This window comes from Hipposideros armiger, unplaced genomic scaffold, assembly GCF_001890085.2.
Source record: "Hipposideros armiger isolate ML-2016 unplaced genomic scaffold, ASM189008v1 scaffold_175, whole genome shotgun sequence".
Lineage (NCBI taxonomy): Eukaryota > Metazoa > Chordata > Mammalia > Chiroptera > Hipposideridae > Hipposideros > Hipposideros armiger.
This window is the reverse complement of record NW_017731525.1, coordinates 2,758,940-2,780,244: the sequence shown is the minus strand read 5'-3', so window position 1 is coordinate 2,780,244 and position 21,305 is coordinate 2,758,940. Positions and strand designations below refer to the sequence as shown.

Here is a 21,305-nt window from a genome sequence, read left to right as displayed (position 1 = left end):
AGCTCTAAAAGACCAGCTACCTCAGCAATAAAGACACATAAACCTCAGTTGCCCTTGGCAGTGGTTCGTGTAGAAAACCGCAGCCAGCAGTGCCCTAGTAACAGAAGGATCTCATACTGTTTCTCTAAATACATGTCACCCTCCCTGCATTTTGCGGAAACCCTTTGATGTTGATTTGCAGATGCATGCCCTGGACTTTTCCTTTTGCTTATGCAAACAAAGCAGGCGACTTGGGTTTTCTCGGCAAATACTGTCAGATGTTTTACATTCAGTTACAAAAATTAAGTGAAGTTTTTCTTGCTCAAAATTTTGCTACTGACCATAAATTAAAACACATATACACATATATGCACACAAGATTTTTGTCAGTGAAAAAGAAAAAAAAATCTACAGAGCCAGCATCTGTACAAAATATTCTTAAAAAACCCAAACTCTGTGAAAGAATGTTTTCCCTAATCTGTCCTGTCATTTTAAAAAAATCATATATTCACCGTATATATCTCCCAAACTTGGTCTCATTTAAAAGTAGTCCAATTTTAGAAGTTCCTATTACTTAAAAAATAAAATTCTTCTTAAAGTGCTTTAGCTAAACTTGTGATATAATTATTGGCAGTGTTCAAATAAATTACTCCTCAGATTCAAAACTTTTGGTTTGACTCTGAATATAATAGAAAGTCCACACTTGTTAGCTTTGAATTTAAATATAATCCAAACATCAACAGGGCTTACTTTGTACCTTAAGATCATGATAAGATTGGCTGAAAACCTATTTACTTCTTTTAGAAAGTTTACCACCCTCTTCACCTTCACCTTCAGGGTGTGAAGGAAGAAGGAAGGGAGAATGAAAAGCCTTCTGATCTCATGATCCCTTCTGGCTTTGACATCCTGCTTGTATTGAGTAGTTTGTGAATTTTCTTGCCATCCCAGCATGTGGACTCCGTTCCACAGAGCATCATCCTAAACTTGGAACACAGTACTTTTCTATGATTTCATAAAATATCTCTCTTCTCTAGATAGATAGATTTAGATGACATATATATATATATATATATATATATATATATATATATATGAGAGAGAGAGGAAGAAATAGAGATATAAATAAAATAAAATAGTAGATATCCTGTCCCTAAAATCCTAAAATACCTTTTGGCTATCCTACCACAAGTCAAGCTATCCTGCAAGGCATCCCAGCTTCCTACCACTTGATTACTCCTCTTTCTCCTACCTCCTCTCTTCTCATGTCCTATCTCTTAATGGCCCATACAATTCTACATTATGGTCACTTGATTGTGAAGAGAATTTCCGTTCCTTCTAGATCTTCCACCACCTTTCCTTATCAGAAATGCGTCAAGGTGCTCAGCTAAGCAATAGGGCTCTCTGTTCCTTGATGAGACAAATAAAGAGTTAGCAGGAGTGAGTTTGTGAGCTGGCAAGATGGAATGGGCAAGGAGTTAACAGGGCGAGCTTGTGGGCTAACAGGGATGAGCTAAACATTAACCATTAGGCTCTAATTCCCCTGACTAGCACTGCACCTGCAAGCTGACAAGCACTTACATCCATCATAGGTAGGAACAGAACAATTTCCAATCGCAATGGCAATCCCTGCAAGCTAACAAACACCCATATCATAGATGAGAACAGGACAATTCCCAGGAGAGGACAGTTGTAACGGCAGCCCCCCTGCAAGCTGACAAGAACCCTACACTCTGCTTAGAAAAATACAAAACCCCAGCATGCCTTCTCATTGGTGCAGCTGTTCCCCATCAGACTCTGCCCTGGCTAAACTTTTGCCAGTCTCTTTCTCTCTCTCTCACTCTGACTTTCAATAAATCTTTTCTCTGGATACTCTTGTAGAACCTCATAAATTCTTTTACATTCTGCAAACGACCAGGGGTTAATTCTCCACCAAGGCACTCCTTAGGAGCACAAAACACTAGCAGCTACCGCTGGATTTTTCTCTAACCAGGCCCCCTTCTAAGAAGGCAAAGTATAGTTTTTTTGTTTGTTTGTTTTTTAAAGATTTTTGTTGGGGAATTGGGGGGATGGGAACAGTGCTGGGGAATTGGGGGAAGGGGAACAAACAAGTTGCTGTCATTTTGTCCTTCAGTCTAGTTGTGGAGGACGTTGCTTCACTGGCCCAAGTTGGCACCATCATTGCGCTCTTCCTGGGCGAGGCAGATCAGTTCCCGGCTTCAGGACGGCCGCTCACTGTGGCTGCTGGCCGCTCACGCTGGCTGCTGGCTACGCACAAGTAGCCCATGGCAACCCACTGCCACAGGGGCTGCAGCCTAAGCCATCGCCAGCGACTCATGGCAGCCCAACTCCAGGTTGAGCTGTTGTTCAGCATCTTAGCTGTAGAGGGCAGCATCACTGGTCCTCATATGTGGGATCCGAACCGGGGCCCTCTGGCATCCCAAGCCAGTTCTTAACCATCGCGCCACTTGGCCAAAGTGTAGTGTTAAAGATTAGTTTTTTCCCTCTCTCACATGCAGTTCTCTACAGTCTAGGCTTTTCATGTAACCTGCCAATCTCTAATGTGGTTGCCCTAGGCCTGAGGGAAAGGAAGGCATCTCACATCTTTACATCTCCTGCTCCTGGATCAGTGGCCTGTTAAAAGTACTTATTCTTCAACTGACCATGAGTTATCACAGGGTAGGGAACATGGTTGTGTTTCACTTGTATTCTTAAGCATCTGGTTTAGGGTTTGGCATGTAGGGACTATCCAAGGGAATGTCTTGAATTTGACTTTGCATGGTGATTTATTCATGATTATGATATGTTAATTGTCACAGTCAGACATTATAGCTCATGAAAGTGGCCCAGTAAGAATGGCGCCAAACAAGGAGGATGCTGTGTTACAGAATCTTGTAAGTTGTTATCCAACAACCCAACCATGGCCCTTACTTGGTAACAACATTCTTCAGATTAACTTTTGGCATGTGCTTTCTCAGGTCTAGTATTTAATTGTAGATTCCTTTAACTGGCTATGGCTAACAATGCCCATTGCTGTTCCTCAGGTCTCAGACTAAGTTAGTCATCCACGTGTGTATACGAGGTCTGACAATGAAGTTCGCAAACTCATCCTAGAAAAAGTGCTACATACCTCGTTGGTGAATATCACTACAGTCACCTTCGAAATACTCTCCTAGACACCAAGCGCCTAGTCTACCCTTCAAACCAATTTTGGAACTCTTTTTCTGGAATGGCCATCAGAACTGTCATTGTATTGGGTTGGTGCAAACGTAATTGCAGTTTTTGCATTGTTGAAATTTGCCTTTGATATTGGAATACATTCTTAAATAAATATGGTTATGTTATACATCATTTTAATGCGCATTTATCACTTTGTTTTTTTGCTAATGATTTATCACTTGCTGTTTATTTTATATGCATTTTAGACTATGGAAATGATGTTAGACAAAAAGCAAATTCAAGCGATTTTTGTATTTGAGTTCAAAATGGGTCGTAAAGCAGCGGAGACAATTTGCAACATCAACAACGCATTTGGCCCAAGAACTGCTAATGAACGTACAGTGCAGTGGTGGTTCAAGAAGTTTTGCAAAGGAGACAAGAGCCTTGAAGTTGAGGAATGTAGTGGCCGGCCATCAGAAGTTGACAACGACCAACTGAGAGCAATCATCGAAGCTGATGCTCTTACAACTACATGAGAAGTTGCCGAAGAACTCAACATCGACCGTTCTATGGTCGTTCTGCTTTTGAAGCAAATTGGAAAGGTGAAAAAGCTCAATAAGTGGGTGCCTCATGAGGTGACCACAAATAAAAAAAATAATTTCAAAGTGTCGCCTTTTCTTATTCTATGCAACAACAATGAACCATTTCTCCATCGGATTGTGACGTGCAATGAAAAGTGGATTTTATACGACAATTGGTGATGACCAGCTCAGTGGTTGGACCTAGAAAAAGCTCCAAAGTACTTCCCAAAGCCACACTCGAACCAAAAAAAAGGCCATGGTCACTGTTTGGTGGTTGCTGCTAGTCCGACCCACTATAGCTTTCTGAATCCCAGCGAAACCATTACATCTGAGAAGTATGCTCAGCAAATCAGTGAGATGCACCAAAAACTGCAATGCCTGCAGCTGGCATTGGCACAGGAAAGGCCCAATTCTTCTCCACGACAATGCCTGACTGCACGTCGCAATGCTTTAACCAATGCTTCAAAAGTTGAACAAATTGGGCTATGAAGCTTTGTCTCATCCCCCATATTTGCCTGACCTCTCACCAACTGACTGCCACTTCTTCAAGCATCTTGACAACTTTTTGCAGGGAAAATGCTTCCACAACAAGCAGGATGCAGAAAATACTTTCCAAGAATACATCGAATCCTGAAGCATGGATTTTAGTGCCACCGGAATGAACAAACTTATTTCTCATTGGCAAAAATGTGTTGATTGTAATGGCTCCTATTTTGATTAATGAAGATGTGTCTGAGCCTAGTTATAATGGTTTAAAATTCACAGTCTGAAACCACAATTACTTTTGCACCAACCTAATACTAAATCATAGAAGCCACTAAAAATAATTCTGGATCTTGACTAGGAGAGCAATTCAGGAAGATTTTGGTCATGTTGACTAATTAATCCACATTCCATTTAGCTCTAGCTTTCCTGTGCAATTTTTTGAAGGTAATAGTTGAAATCAGGGTAGCAAACCAGCTCCCTCTCGATGGTTTTATGAGCTCAGAACTTCAAAATGTAAGAAGTAGAAAAAGAAGTTAAGAGGAGAAATGAAAGAGGGAGAGAAGCAGTAGTATTTATTGATCAATTTCTGTACGACACCAGATGTTTTTCCTATATTATTGCTAATATTCCCAACAACCTTGCACGATAGGCAAAATGATTCTATTTTTGAAATGAGTAATTTCAATGCAGAGAAAGGAATTAAACTGCCTAAGGTCATATAGCTAGGAAGTGATAGATTGGATTCAAAGTCAGGCCTAACTGTAGAACCCACATCCTTTCTACTACTTCGTGATGTTCATAAAAGCAAAACTACAAGAATTGCTTTTTATTGAGTCTCTGTATACACAGATACCATTCAAAATGCTTTATACCTATTCTCCCCATTCTCACAACAATCCAATGTGCTGTTATTATACCCATTTTACACATGAGGACACCAAGGCTCAAAGAGACAAGTTAACTTCACCGAATTTACAGAGTTAACAAGTTGAACAACAGCAGTATCTTCACTAACCAAACTCTGGTCTTTTGGAAATGGCATCTACGGCGGTAGAGAGATCATGGAAGAAACCAAGCCCCAGTTCTAAAAGAGCCTTTACTGTCCAGAAACACTCAGGTGATACATTCCCTCAGGTTGGGCAGTCTTCAGTTCATCTCACATTTCTGGAGGGCTCTCCAAGATGCCCCAGCAATTAAAGTGTCCCTGCCCTCCAGCCCTTAACACACTGACTCCAATTTGAGGAGCAGATGAAATACCAGCACAGGCAGCTGGACCAGAACCCAGGGCTCTATGCCTTGTCAGCAGATCTACTATCCTGCTTCCTCTCCCACTATGGAATTCTGCTAAAGTTCAACCTTAGCCACAATCCAGAACATGCAATCATGCAAAAAGTGCTACTTTTTCAACCACAGCCTCTTCCTCCGCTCTCATCTACCACTTGGATGACTTTCATCAGTGACTCCCCATCAGATGCTTTCTTCAAGTAAGTTTTACAGGCCATCTAGACCCAAGTCAGTAGTCACGCTTGTTAAAAATCCAGATTCTGAGGCCCTATCCAAGATATGCTGAATGATTATCTTCAGGCACTTTTAACAAACCCCCACCCCACCTCAGTTTATTTTCATATTTACTAAGTTTGAGAAACACTGACTTAGCAGAACTTGATGAACCTTGGAATCTGCTGGCCAAGCTTAATGATACAAAAATCTGCTACACCGATTTGCAGACAGGCTCTTCATACAAGGTATCAGATCTACCTCTCCTTGTCGGAGCTCTAATGCTAGATATAACCTACTAGACGGGCATACTGGCACACTGACCAGCAGCTGCCATTATGAACTGAATAGCTCTCTCCCTACACACGCTTCTGTACACAAAGGACATCCTGAGCTCAATTTCACTCAGTGCAGGGTTTGGCAAGAACCATGCGTGCTTCTTACACCTACATCCCCTGAATTTGATGGAGAGCCTGAATATACCATCTGAGCCTAATAATTCCAGTGTAGGTGCTAATGTCTGGTGGGCTGGAAGAATTGTGGCCCCAAATAGGAACCAGTCACACACCTACCCCACAACCTCAAATCGATGCCCACATTCCACTGTCACACCCTCTAAATCCTGCATTCTGCTTAGACCAAAGGAGGTAGAAGAGCCTAATGATAAAAGAATAGTCAAAGCTAAGTAATGTCTCTAAAATAATAGTGTGAAATCCACCAGTTCTGAGTAAGAGTTGAAGGCAGGATATGATGGCAGGAATCAATGAATCACCTTATAAGCAAGCAGATACCCATTTTCCCTTGTTCCTAAGTGTACCCTTTAGTTGGTGATCTCGGGTCTTAGGACTCATTATTTATGGAGCAATCTCCCCGTAAAACAGCTTCTCAGCCCCGTGATGGAACTTGCTCCCTGCTTGTGCTGCCCAGTTCTGACCCTTTACCATCTCTGCCTCCATCTAGATCCCCTGTCCCATTGAACAGGTCATTAGTGCTGATTATCTATATTATCGAGAATTTCCTTCTGAGTGGTAGAAAGCACTTTAAATGGCTTCGTGTTTGAACAGCTGGATTAAATGGCACTGTAAGGGCCTGAAAGAAATAATACATCTCTCCAAATTGCCTCCCTCCCTCAGGGTAATAGCTTAATCACCTTGTAGAATGAACCTATTATCTAATCAATCTTTACCAAAACCCTACATTAGGTTTAAAGTTCAGTTAGATAGACACAATAACTCAAATAACAAAAAAGTTAGAGATCTCACCTACATCAGTCTTTTCTCTAAAAAACAATGACTGCCTTAGCATCAGTGAAACACTGTAACATTTTATATAGCCCTTGATTTTACCTTTTTTCTCAGATAAACTCTTGTACTTTTTTTTTCTGATTCTCTTGAACAAGCTCTCCCCATTCCTGTCTTATGTATCCTGTCTGCCCCTTACAGCCTATGGGTAGCCTATGTCTACATATGTGTTTTGCATCCTATTGCATTCTATAAACATAGTATGTTAAAAATTGTTTACATGAGATGTAGTGACATAAGGGTATTAAGAATATGGAAAAATGAAAAGTGCAGTAAAATTAGATCAAGACTAAATAAGAAAGGAGATGCCAAAAGCTTGGGGCCTTAGCAGGAAAATGAAAGTGCATCAATTTCTAAATTACTGAAGGCAGCTAATTGAGAGCTATAGTATTTTCTTGGTTCCTTTCAGTATGCCCATCATGCCAAGTGGACATATAAAGTACATACATTTCACAATCATGTTATGTTTTATGAATGGAAAAGATGATCTTACGGTAATCTTACACTCTTCTGTTCAAATTACTGTACTGTCATTAGGGGAATTTTCATGTTACATCCCATGGAGGCAGTGAGAAGATCTGCCATGGTTCTTGCTTTTCTGCATGCTGTTTCATACATATGAAAACATGTACTTGCAACCTGCATTCAGAATAGTGATATTTCATTGAATGGAAGTGATACTAATTCTGTAATGCTTATTGTGAACTATTTAAGATAACTGGAAATAAAGATGTTTTTAAGAAAGAAGAAAGAGGGCCAGCCAAGTGGCTCAGTTGGTTAGAAGTTGGCTTAGGAGCACAAGCTCTGAGCAGCAGGGCCGCTGGTTCAGTTGCCACATAGGTCAGTGATGCTGTGCCCTCTACAGCTAAGATGATGAACAACAGCTTGACTTGGAGCTGGGCTGCTGTGAGTTGCCAGCGCTGGCGTAGGTTGCAGTGGATTGCAGTGGGCTGCCATGAGCTACCATGCATGGCTGGCAGCCAGCGTGAGCAGCCAGCAGTCGGCGAGAGCTGCCCCGAGCTGCCGTCCAATGGCCAGTGTCCGCCTGACTCAGCCAGGAAGAGTGCAGTGATCAAAATACCAACATGGGCTAGTGAAGTGACATCCTCCACAACTAGACTGAAGAACAAAAGGACAGCAGCTTGCCTGTTCCCTTTCCCCAATTCCCCAATTAAAAAAAAAGAAAGAAATTAGCTTTTGACCTTGTTGAAAGCAAAGATGAAAAGAGAAATAAAATAACACCATATTTTTTCTTTTACTGTCTTTTATAAAGACACAACTTATCAACCATGAATGGCACAGACCTTCAGTGTTACAATTCCAGGAGATCTGACAAATGCACACACCCACGTAGCCCAACAACCCTGTCAAGACGTAGAACATAACCATCACCTCAAAAAAAGTCTTTCTGCCCTTTTCCATTCAATTTCTCACTGATCTGACTTCTTTCAACGTGGATTTACTTGTTCTAGAACTTCATATATATGGTATCATGCAATATATACTTTTTGTAGACTTCTTTTGGCATCTTTCTCTCAGCATACTGTTATGGAGATTAATCCACAGTGTTGTGTTTATTAGTAGTTTGTTCCTTTATATTGCTGAGTAGTATTCCACTGTATGAATATACTGTATTTTTAAGATTATTAGTTTTTTGGTATCTGATTGGAAGTTCTACTATCCTTAAAGAGAATTGTATAATGCCTTACACTAGATATTTGGTACATGGATTATCAAGTGATATGAGCAATGTCTTTAGCAATAACAAATTCAGGAAGATCTTCAATTGGCTTTTTCTTATCTCAACCCTCATAGCTATCTATTCATAAACCTAAAGAATCTGCTAATGACTACATTTCATCCTTCAGCGTGTAATGTGGTCCAACAGACAGGACTGGGGTTTAAATCTATTGCATGTAGAGCACAATAGATTTGTCTAAATTAGATGTAATAATTTAGTTATATTTGACTGGGTAGTCTTATTGATCTATATGGCACTAGTTTGGCTATATTTTTCATACAGCATTGATTATTGTTTATTTTTTAGAGTTTGCTACAAGGAACCCAGCAGGTCTTTTGCTATGAGCCTAACCCCACACATCTAATTGCCAATTAGGTTCCAGCTGCATCCAGCCATTAATGGTGAACTATATAGTGCTCTTTAAATGAGAATTATTTGCCATCTACGTTTCTTCTATGAGTATAATATTATATGATGCATCTATTTAGTGTATTATATGCACTATTTAGTCCTTAATATTGAATGTCTGATACACCCTTCAGTGGGACTGAAACAGTATAAATCATGACCTTTTTTTTCTGCTAGTAGTCAAATAGAATATTAGAAAACAAGGTGGAAAGCTAAAAGAACTATAGAGAGCAAAGATGTGCCACTCACTTTGTATTAGGAATGAAATTTAAAGTTAATGTTAAAGTGTGTTTCTAGTGTGATTTTCAGTGTATAGTTTTTACATGAAGATGAATGATTTTATTAATAACATTTATTTAATTAGTTTTGTTATGATAATAGTTGAACTTATTTATGATATGGATTTGATTATAGATACTGTGCTGACAATAATGTGCTGATAATTGTATTTTAATAATATTTACATCTATTTTCCTTGAATGAGTTTTTAATTAGCATTTTAATGCTTATTGCTTCATCAATATATACACACATATGTTTCTCTTTCATATCTAAGGCTGAAAGTACAGTTTCTTATCCATAATTACAATTTCTTTTCATGTGATATCATTCTTACAGAGACTGATTAAAGAAACATGAAGAATTTTCTATGAGCTCTGTTATCTTCTTTATTCACCATTAGTTCCACATCATAAGTTGTGAAAAGTCTCATCTCAGCTTCCTGCTTCCTTTTCTATCTCTCCGCCAATTTTTCTAACTAAACAATTCAAAAGACTTTTGAAAATCAATATAATACTATATATCTTTGATAGAATTGAAAATTTAGATAAAGTCATGTAATAGTTTTTTAGCACCTAATACTTCGATGTTAAATCCTTGCTTGGTTAACACTAAGTGACTTATGCTGAAGGCGTGTCCCTCCCAAACTTGTATTTTGATACCAAGGACTAAGACAAAAGAGAAAGAGCATAGATGGTAATAATCAAACTATTATATGGAATCTTTACATCAAATTGTCAGCCGTTTTCTATGACTTGCAAGCTTACAGAAAACAGTCATCCATGAACATACAGTTGAGGCACCATTCAACATTCATTAATTCAAAAACATTTATGGCCAGCTACTATGTACTTACTAGGTATATCATGGTGTGATAGTAAGAACTCATTCTTTGGACTCAAGCAGACCTGGATTCAAGTTCTGTTTCTGTCTCTTACAACTATATGACCTTTGGCAACTTTTTACTAAGTATAAGCATCAGTTTCCTTTTCTGTAAAATGGCAATAATATATTTTTGTTTCTTTCGATACCATGTGCCAATACTTAACAAGATTTAGGTGTCAACAACATTATATTCGCTCTACCAGTATGTAACTATATAACCTTGAACAAATGATATCACCTCTTTAGAACTCAGTTTTCTCTTCTCCCAAATAGAGGCGTGGGGATAGAGTAAATAATTTCTAGATGGTTCTCAAAGTATGTATGTGCCTCACCTTGGAGTTTTGTAAAAATAACATAAATCACTAAGATATATAAAAATAATTGAAATTAATACTTCTTAAGGTAAGGTCTAAGAATCTGTATAATATTACTGTTTATATTACATATATAATGTATGCATGTGTATGTATAAATAAATGCTTTCTATTTTTCCCCAGTGGTAGGTATTAAGTTTTTAAAAAATATTTGAAACCATCTCAAACTCACAGAGAAGTTGCAAGTGTAGTGTAAAAGACTGTTGATTATCTGAATCATTTGAGAGTAAGTTCCTGACATGACGCTGCATCATCACTTTTAAATATTTGGTGTGTATTTCCTACAAATGAGGACATTCTCCAACATAACTACAAAGCAAGCAGCAAGCATAAAAATCGAGAAATTACCATTGATGTATTAATACTATCTAATCATTAAACCACATTTGAGTTTTACCAATTGTCTCAATAACGGCCTTTACAGTGTATGATTTACTTGTCATGTCTCTTTAAGGTCCTTCAATCTGGAAGAGTTCCTTATTCTTACCTTGACGTTCATGACTTTAACACTTGCTGATTATAGATAAGTTATTTTGTAAAATGCCCTCCTTTTGGGTTTGTCTGATATTTTCTCATGATTAAGAATAATTAATGCTCAGTATCCATTCATGTGCTTAGTTGACACTCATGTATATTGGGTTTTTGTTTGTTTTTTTGGTGAAGGGTCTCTTCAAATCTTTTGCTCAGTTTTGTAAATGGGTGCTCTTGTCTTATTATCAGAATTGTGGGTTTTTTTGTTATTGTTTGTTTGTTTTAAAGATTTTATTGGGAAATTGGGGGAGGGGAACAGCGTTGAGGAATCAGGGAAGGGGAACAGACAAGTTGCTGTCCTTTTGTTCTTCAGTCTAGTTATGGAGGATGTCACTTCACTGGCCCATGTTGGTATTATCATTGCACTCTTCTCTGGTGAGGCAGTCATTCACCGGCCATCAAACAGCTGCTCACGGCAGCTCACGCTAGCTCCCGGCCAGCCCCACTGCAGCCTACGCCATTGCCAGGGACTCACGGCAGCCCAGCTCCAGGTTGAGCTGTTGTTCACCATCTTAGCTGTAGAGGGCAGCATCACTGGCCCTCATGTGGGATCCAAACCAGGGCCCTGATTCTCAGAGCTGGCATCCCAAGCCAACTCCTAATCACCACACCACTCGGCTGGCCCAAGAGTTGTGTTTTTAATATATTTTGCATATAAGTACTATGTTAGGTATATGATTTACAAAAAAAAAATTTTTTTCCAAGGTGTGGCTTGCCTTCCATTTTCACAACAATGGTTTTGGAAGAGCAAAGGTTTTTAATTTTGATGAGTTGCAATTTCTTATTTTTCTTTCATGCTTTTGTGTCATATTTGAGAAATATTTGCCAAATCTAAGGTTACTAAGATTTCCTCTTATGTTTTTTTCTAAAATTTTCACATGTAAGTCCCTGTTCCATTTCCAGTTAATATCTTATATAGAGTGATGCAGAAGGGTGAATATTTGTCTTTTTTTTATGTTTATTTTTCCATATAGGTACTCACATGCATTTACTTGACTCTTAACTTAAAACAATAGCTTAAAGATGTCTTCAAATGGGGGTTAAAGGGTACATAATGATATTTCAACCTTTTGGCTTATGTTTTTAGATGGCATGAGAACTTGGATACCCAGAACCAGCTATCACCGTATTGTAACTTATTTATGCTGATGGACACTGTCCAATTTCTACAGATGGGCCTCCAGATCATGAAGATAGGGTCCTGAGGAAATTCCAGTTCCCACGTAGACAGTTTCAGCCACAAGGTTGTGGACATACTGCTCTCTCCCTGCTTGCTTGCACTGGATTGCTCAGCTCTCCCAGCAGGCCACTTGCTCCAGTAGAGAGCCGCTAGTACCAAAGCCTATCTATCCTCTTCTTTGCCAAAATGATACAAAGACAGAAGCCTTGAGACAGAGAAAGAAAAGGAAAGAGAGAGATGAGCACACTGCTGTCCTGTTTCAGGTGCTTGGGCTTTATGTTCATTATCCTCATTTTTAATGCCTGCCTCAGAAAGCTGCAGAAATACTGACACCCATTCTAGAAAGTTATCTCAAATATTCTATGTCTCTTTTCAGTTTTTTATTTTCAAAGTTAATTAGTATTGCTATATGGCTATACCTCATTATGGAAAATATAGTGTTCAGGGGAAAAAAACCAAAAACCTCCATCTATATACCTGTGGGGGTAACTACATTATTAAAGTAGGTTTCACTTAAAAGTCATCCCCAGAGGAGTAACATTACACTGAATTTCCATGGAACGTTGAAAATATGATTTCATTTCTATTTACTCCCATCTACATAACTTTTCAGGAATGTGGATGGCACTCGCACACTGTATGGGCTCACACATGCACATACACCGCATACTCACACACAAATCTCAGCTTTGAAATTTCTAGAAGGGAAACAAATTTATGCCAGACAAGAAGGTTTATTTCATTTAACTACTAGTGTTTCCACAGAAAAGAGCAGAATATCATTTTTTTTGAAGGGACATTAAAACAAAACAAAGCTGAAGCAGTTGAAACGGATAAATTCAAAGTTACACATATTATAGTCTACTCAACTGTCTCACTACCAGAACAATTTAGTATTTACTCTAGGAGCACACTTTTGACTGTTGACCCCAGACATAAACTTACTTATGTATTCGAAAAACTACTATTACAAAACATCCAAACATTCTTGGTAAATATTCATACTGCATGATATTAAATATTTTCCATTTTTATTGAGATTTTCACATTTTTGCTTTGTTGTTGGCCTTTATGACAGCAGGTTGTGCAAGCAGCTAGTTCCATGGAACTGATCACTCTCCTGGGTATCCCTGAGTGGATTGATAAGATGGGACGTTGAGTCAAAAATTCCCCATTTGAATTATGTGATCATACCCGACAACAGTAAGATTTCAGAAGGGTGTTTTGAGCCAAGAAAACCTTTCTTTGCGTAACGAAAACCTAAAATGCATGCACATTACTAATAGAATTTCTCAGTTTTCTCAAAGTGTGAGAATGGGTGACTTATAACCTCTCCTACTGTTAAAATAAATTTGGAGGCTGCTCTCTTTGCTCTTCACAGCAACCACAGTCCCCCAAAAGGAAGATAATAAAGAGCAAATGAATAAAAACAAGAATCCCCTCACATGGAAAGACGCAGACCATGATTAAACAGGAAATGCTATTTGTTTTATTTTCAGTCCTTTGGAATGATCTAATGTTTCTTACTTCTGGCTCTACCACTCAGGGGATTATCCAGAAATCCCTGAAATGAAACCCACTGTCATACTTTTCCTCTGTGGCACTCTCCATATAAGCACATTGTTTTGCATTTAAATATATATTGCTTTTAAATTTTAAATGGTGATATGAGTGAGAACCCCTGGCAGTAAAGAAATTAGATTGGGAAGTCAAGTGAGAAAACAAGAGCAGCAAATATATTAAAATGGGACCCTTCATTTGCTGTGTCTCCAATAGCCACCTGGAATCCAGAATCAATCCACAGATGCCTGGTACCCAGTTCGCTGTTTTCTTGAATGTTAACGTCTTTCAGGATGACAAGCAAGCCATGATTTCAGAACATAGTATTTGGGAACAAAAGGAAAACAAACATGGATGCATCAAAAGAAAAACTGAAAACCTCTCCATCTAGATGATATCCAGAATTAGACCTAGAAAAGGAAAAATGAAGAAAACTCAGATCATTAGTTCTCTAACAGATAAAGTTCTTCCTCATAAAATTAACAAATAGGGAACTCATTGTCTCTATTTAGAAAAGAAAATCAATTCATTTTGTCAGCATATATACACATACACAAATATGCAAAATATATATAAAGGGTAAAATCTGTATATTACTGCATAGCTTATTATATGTAAAGCTAAATACTATTCTAGATAACATGCATATTTGCACAGCAGAAAACAAATGCTGTGCATTCTTTTGGTTTACGTATATGTGTTCATGCATTGTCCTTGGAAAAACGATATCCAGACTCAAAAAGATCAAAGGAAAAAAGCACAGTAATAGCTAGACTTAAGAATATAACAGATGGGGAAAATGTGAGGGAAGTGAATATATTTTGCCAAAGAAATGATACTGAGCGGGCCAGGAAATGAAAACATTACATAAATACTTATATACTGAACACAAACACAAGGTCAGATCAGGCCCTCAAAGACTCAGAGCTCCCACTGAAGTCGAAAGTCTGCCCTGAGAGTCGGGCACACGCATTTAAAGACACAACTCAGCCTTAAACAGCTAATAGGTGAGAAAGAAGTATTTATTTTGGATAGAATTGGCCAAACAACTGAGCTTAAGAGGAGGAAAACTCACTTTTGAAGTAAAAGAGAACCTTTTTCACCATGAAGAAAAACAGACGCTGAAACAGCTTGTCTGATGAGGTAATCACAGTAAACAGTAGGCATGCTTAATTTAAGGTTAATTAGGTTGGTAGAAATTCTGTGTTTATTTAGTCAAAGGCTACATGCAAACACCTACACCCAAGGACTCTTTTCCATCAAGCTACCTCCAATGTGATAATATTCATCATTACTCTATGATAGCAATTTTGAAATATCTCTCACTCCAGATACACTTTTTTTTTGTACTTTGTGTGTATTTACGTGATCATGGACTTGAAAAAGTATAGAGATAAAATAAGGTTAAAATGCATTTCTTTGTTGAATGGATCTCAGGATGCTAATGGATAAACTGGTCCCTTCAACACAAGAATTCTATCCAGGGTGAGAACACCCTTTTGACTTGAGAAAACATCCCTTCTGAAAGTCAGGCATGTTACTAAGCAGATTGACGGTCTGTCCGAGTTACTGTTATTGGCTTCAGACCCTTGGGAGGGGGAAGGAATTCTAGATCAACCTAAGCTCTGAAAGCTAGTTTCCATTTGAGTACCTGGAAAGTAGTCAACACTCATCTCCATTTTACATTTCCTGTAGTTTATGAGATAAGAAAATTCCCTGAAGGTCTTAGCAGACCTGCTGACTAAAGATCCAGAGAAGGTTTGCCCCCGCTGATCAGAGGCGAAACATATTGTTGAATTTATTGACATTTCATTTTATGCATTTAGCATGCAATATCCTCTCCAAATAGATATAATCTATCGTTTTTACAATGTGTAATGGTAGGCAGCATAATTTAATTTTTTTTTCTAATACAAGAGAATGTAAAAAATAACTGTGCCAAGAATGAATTATTTGAATTTAACACACAAGCTGCAGCTGGTCACTAAAATCCATTTGTGACTTGTCAAAGAAATGTGTGGAATCACAGAATCATTTTCCCAGTTGTAGCTGCCTACTTGTGTGTGCAGAAATTGAACATTTCTGATTAGATTTATGAAAGAGAAAGACTCCGCCAAGAAACTCCTTTTAGCACTCAAAATACCAAAATAACAAATTTGAAAGCCATAATAACTTGCATTAGTGCATTGCTTCTCCTTCACACTTCAAACTGCTTCTACAAGTTTCAAACTGCTTCTACAGCAATATTAACCTTATTTAAAAGATGAGGAAATTGGGGTGCAGCAAACAATTTCCTCGAGATTGTTGAGTCAGTCTGATACAGACCTGGGAAAATTAAGACACCAGCCCTCTCTGTTTATCCCAAAACACTATGAGCACAATGTTTACAGACTCAGAATTTCTCTTTCAAGACCCATGTACTACTTACAGCCAGCCGGCCACCAACTGAGCCTGGACCTAACGGTCATTCATTTCAGCTACGACCACATTGCCAGTCTCTTAGCCTAAAGGAGGCTCCTTATTTTCTTCCCTCTGCTGCCACTCTTCCACTCATTTATCCCGGGATTGCTGGAAGTCATGATATCCTGCATGTTGGCTTCACCAGGAATTCATGTTGTCTAACATCAATGGCTACTCAACAATATTTTACTTATCTCTTATTCACTGCTGATGGAGCCATGGGAGATTCAGCACTCCCTTTCCACCATCCCTTCTCCTGTAACTCTTCTACATCAGGTCTGGTATTGTGAGAAGCAGGAGAAAGGGATGCCATTGTTCACAGTGAGAATCAATGAGACTGCATCATACAGGGCAGCTTGTGCCTTTCTCTCCAGCTCTCAGAGCCATTCTTTGCATTACATCTGATGATTATCCCACTTTCTAATATTGCTCCTTCCTGAAACTGGCTGGTTTTCTTGCCAGAGAATCTGTTGGTCTTACTTCAGGTTGATGTCATTGGCTAATTAAGGAAATATTCCCTGAATTTGAACCCTGAGGCAACAGCAGACGTGACACTTGCTAGGCCTTTCAGTGTAGCCAAGTAAAAATTGAAGCACCCAGGATAGAACTTGCTGGGGAAGTGGATGAGGGAGACTCTCCCAGAAGCCCCATGGTGGGGCAGGCAAACTCAGGAAGCCTGGTAAGTGCAGAAATTATTTCCACGATGTTACCATTGGCGACGCTGAAGACACAAATAAGTCTCTGGCTCATCAGCCAACTCTGTTTCTGACACAGAACAAGTCTTCCTGTGGATTGTTAAGGATCTGGCTGATTTTTCATGAAAACTAAAATGGGATATGAAGTAAGTAAAATTACAGATTTTTAAGCCAGTCCACAGGTTCCTGTAGAAAAAAAGAGGCCCAAAGTAAAGTTTATAGGAGACATGGCTTATGGTTTTCTTCATACAATTTGCTGTGGAAATAGAAATGTCTTCAGAGACTCTCATGAAATTTGTTTTTTAAGTACATTTTCATTCACTGTGCTGTAAACATGAATCCCCACAGCTGGAAATACTGAGTGTCAGATCTAACTCTGCTACTATCCAGGTGTGTGATCTTTTGAGGGGGACATACTTTATTTTGTCTATTAGGTTTTGTCTTATTACTCATTAGAAGCAATTACCTGGTGTGCTGTGTTGAAATGGATTCTGAAGCTGTAACCAAGACCACATGAATGATTGTAACAATCTATTAGCAATGTCTGTCGTGGGTGAGAGTATGTGGGTAATGGGAATAAAGTCAAATACAGCCCTTTTGGGGCCAGCCGAGTGGCGCAATGGTTAAGAACTCACTTGGGACGCCAGAGGGCCCCAGTTCGGATCCCACATACGAGGGCCAGTGACACTGCCCTCCACAGCTAAGAAGCTGAACAACAGCTCAACCTGGAGCTGGGCTGCCGTGGGTCGCGGCGATGGCGTGAGCTGCAGCCCCTATGGCAGCGGGTTGCCATGGGCTACCGTATGTAGCCAGCAACCAGCATGAGCGGCCAGCAGCCGCAGTGAGCGGCCGTCCAGAAGCCGGTGACTGATCTGCCTCACCCTGGAAGAGCGCAATGATGGTGCCAACTTGGGCCAGTGAAGCAACGTCCTCCACAACTAGACTGAAGAACAAAAGGACAGCAACTTGTCTGTTCCCCTTCCCCCAATTCCCCAGTGCTGTTCCCATCCCCCCAATTCCCCAATAAAAATCTTAAAAAAAAATTCTTAAAAAAAAATATAGCCCTTTGATTAAATGGTAAAAAATTTCTTTGAATTTAAAATTTTGGCACTTTCTTTTTAACTTTCTGTATTCTATTATATATGTACAGTATAGGAGGCTATTTAGAAGTCCTTACATTTGGATAACTGGAGTTAAATATTACCTGCCAAAAGCAAACATTCCAGAAAGGGCAAACAGGACAAGAAGCAGGGCATGAAAATAGTTTAATTGGCAAACCTTCCCACACACATCTCTTTATGCTGTCCTCATTTCCCCCTATTCCCCCAAAAATCAAGAGATGACCAGAAAATTTCCACCTGGAGAAAAGAAAATACATTTACTGTCAAGATTTTTTAATCAATAATGCATTATTGCTCAAGTACATACCTTAGGAAAAAAGAAATTAGTGGGAAATGTTATTCTGACAATTTATTGATAAACAAGCAATATGGCTAGAATAGCAAAATTTTTGAAAACTAGTGATAAAAAAACTAATATTTTTAACCACTTTACAAATGTTGAACACTTAACACCATGATGATGATGATAATAAATAGTTCACATTTATTGAGCATATGGACAATTAATTGAGGTCAGACAATGAAGTTTGCAAACTCATCCTTGAAAAAGTGCTACATACCTCATTGCTGAATATCACTATAGTCACCTTTGAAGTACTACACTTGGGAAGCTATGCACAATGCCATTGCCTTGTCCACCCTTCAAAGCAATTTTGGAACTCCTTTTCTGGAATGGTCATCAGAGCTGTTATCATATTACCCTTGATGTCCTGAATGTCATCAAGTGCCTTCCTTTCAATATTTCCTTTATCTTTGGGTAAAGAAAGAAGTCACTGGGGGCCAGATCAGGTGAGTAGGGAGGGTGCTCCAATATAGTTATTTGTTTACTGGCTAAAAACTCCCTCACAGATGGTGCCGTGTGAGCTGGTGCATTGTCATGATGAAAGAGCCATTGTTGGTGAAAAGTTCAGGTTGTCTAACTTTTTCACGCAGCCTTTTCAGCACTTCCAAATAGTAAACTTGGTTAGCTGCTTGTCCAGTTGGTACAAATTCATAATGAATAATCCCCCTGATATCAAAAAAGCTTAGTAACATTGCTGCAACAAGTTTGCGAACTTAATTGTCAGACCTTGTATACCATGTGCCAAGCTCAGTTCTAAAAACATTTCATGATTAACCCATTTCATAACTTTCAGTGAGTTTTAATTTAATCGCTTTAATAAACAAATGCATTATCTCATTTAATTATTATGACAATCCTAAGAAACAGGCATATTTTTATCCTAATTTTACAGACAAGAAACTGAGAAAACAAGAGGTCAAGCGACTTGCCTAAGGTCACATGGGGTTGTAAATAATGTCAGCACTTGAATCCAGATGGTCTCAGTCCAAAACCCCTGGGCCTACATCATCACACAAGAGTGTGAAGCAGAGAAAAGGCCTTCTAACATAAGCCTAACAAATCTGAACCCCTGAACCTGGGCACAATGGGAGTGTGAAGAAGTGGCCACTCCAGGAGCTGTACACGGACCTTTTCTAACAGGCCTTTTGCCTTCTCTGAGCTTCAAAGGAAAACTCTGAAGGACTGACTGCTCTTAGCCTGTTGTCAGGCTCTGTGGAAAATACGGAAGGAAAAGGAGGTGAAGCATTTTTAAGGTGGTAACTCTGGTGGAATACAGGTGGTAGAGGTATTTTTCTGCAGAGTTCTCTTCAAATCATGTCATGAGTTCTTCCTGTTCTGCCCACTTCTTGGACCTACCCTCCTGGTCCTTCCCTTTCTGAGCTCATTGTAAATCAGTCAACAAGTGTGTATTGTGCACCTTGTATGTGTCAAGCACTGTTCTGGGTCCTCTAGAGCTATGTCATGTTCAGAGAATTCAAAGAAACAGCCAATCAGTATACAGACTTCTAGACAATTATCTAAACTCAATTCCCTTTGATATTCAAGATTTTTAAAGTAATATCTGTTTTTTTCCTCAAGGAGACTCAATTCACTACTCATTTTTTGTTTCACAATTTCATGCCCATAAATGGCAATTGAGGCTTCCTATATTTTGCTCTTTCTGTGTGGGTTAGACTACAGAATCCCATTCAAACAATGTACCTTTTTCATGTCAAAATCATTACCAGAAATCATTATCAAGATCAAAGAATGAAATTAGACTTGACTTCATCTGTACCAGCATTAAAGGCATGACACCAATGACACACAAAAGTAGTACAAATCTGGAATGCTGAAATAAGGGCTTTTGTTTGAAGAAAAGAAATTTGAAGGGTAATTGAAGTGTACCAATCAAGTAGGAGGATTGGTTTCTTGAGAGACTTCAAGGTCAGAAATAATGTGACATATCCTCACCATAGCCACAGTTAAATCAAAGAAAGGGGGCAGTCAGATGGCTCAGTTGGTTAGAGCAAGTGCTCTGAACAACAAAGTTGCCAGTTCAGTTCCTGCATTGGATGGTGGGCTGCGCCCCCTGCAACTAGATTGAAAACGGCAACTGGACTTGGAGCTGAGCTGCATCTTCCACAACTAGATTGAGGGATGACTTGAATTGGAGCTGGTGGGTCCTGGAGAAAACACACTGTTACCCAATAAAAATTTAAAAAAAAAATCAAAGAAGGGGCATTCCAGGTGGCACTAACAATGTCAGCAAGGGCAGAGGTGCATGACTTACTGTCATATAAAGGTTTTGGGGGAATAGAAAGATTTGACTAGAAAGGAAGATTGGATTCTGATGGTAGAGAATTTTTAATATCTGCTAAGGAGTCTGACAGATAACAGGAATTCTTTGAAGGGTTTTGTTTTATTTAGTTTTTAACCAAGGAATGAAATAATCAGAACTATAGAGATTTAGTAAGCTTGAGTTAGAAATAGCAAGGTGGCTTGGCAGATTGCGAAGACTTGAGTGAAACGGCTGATTAAAGCTATGGAGGTAAACTAAAAGGAAGTTCAGCAAGTACTCAGAAATTCTACTGATTATTTAAACAGGATAAAGTCCTACAAATTTAAGAGAAAAACATTACCGGGGATAGGATTTGCAACCCATTTTGGCTTTAAGGCCTAGTTTATCATTCCATAAACAATGATGAATCAAGGCAAAAAGGGACAGAATAGGAAATGAGAGAGAGAG

General features: G+C 38.9%; 1 pseudogene; it reads left to right on the top strand.

Annotated features, from left to right (window-relative positions):
• Positions 1 to 3,404: 3,404 nt before the first annotated feature.
• On the top strand, positions 3,405 to 4,437 carry LOC109387939 (histone-lysine N-methyltransferase SETMAR-like; annotated as a pseudogene).
• Positions 4,438 to 21,305: the final 16,868 nt, after the last annotated feature.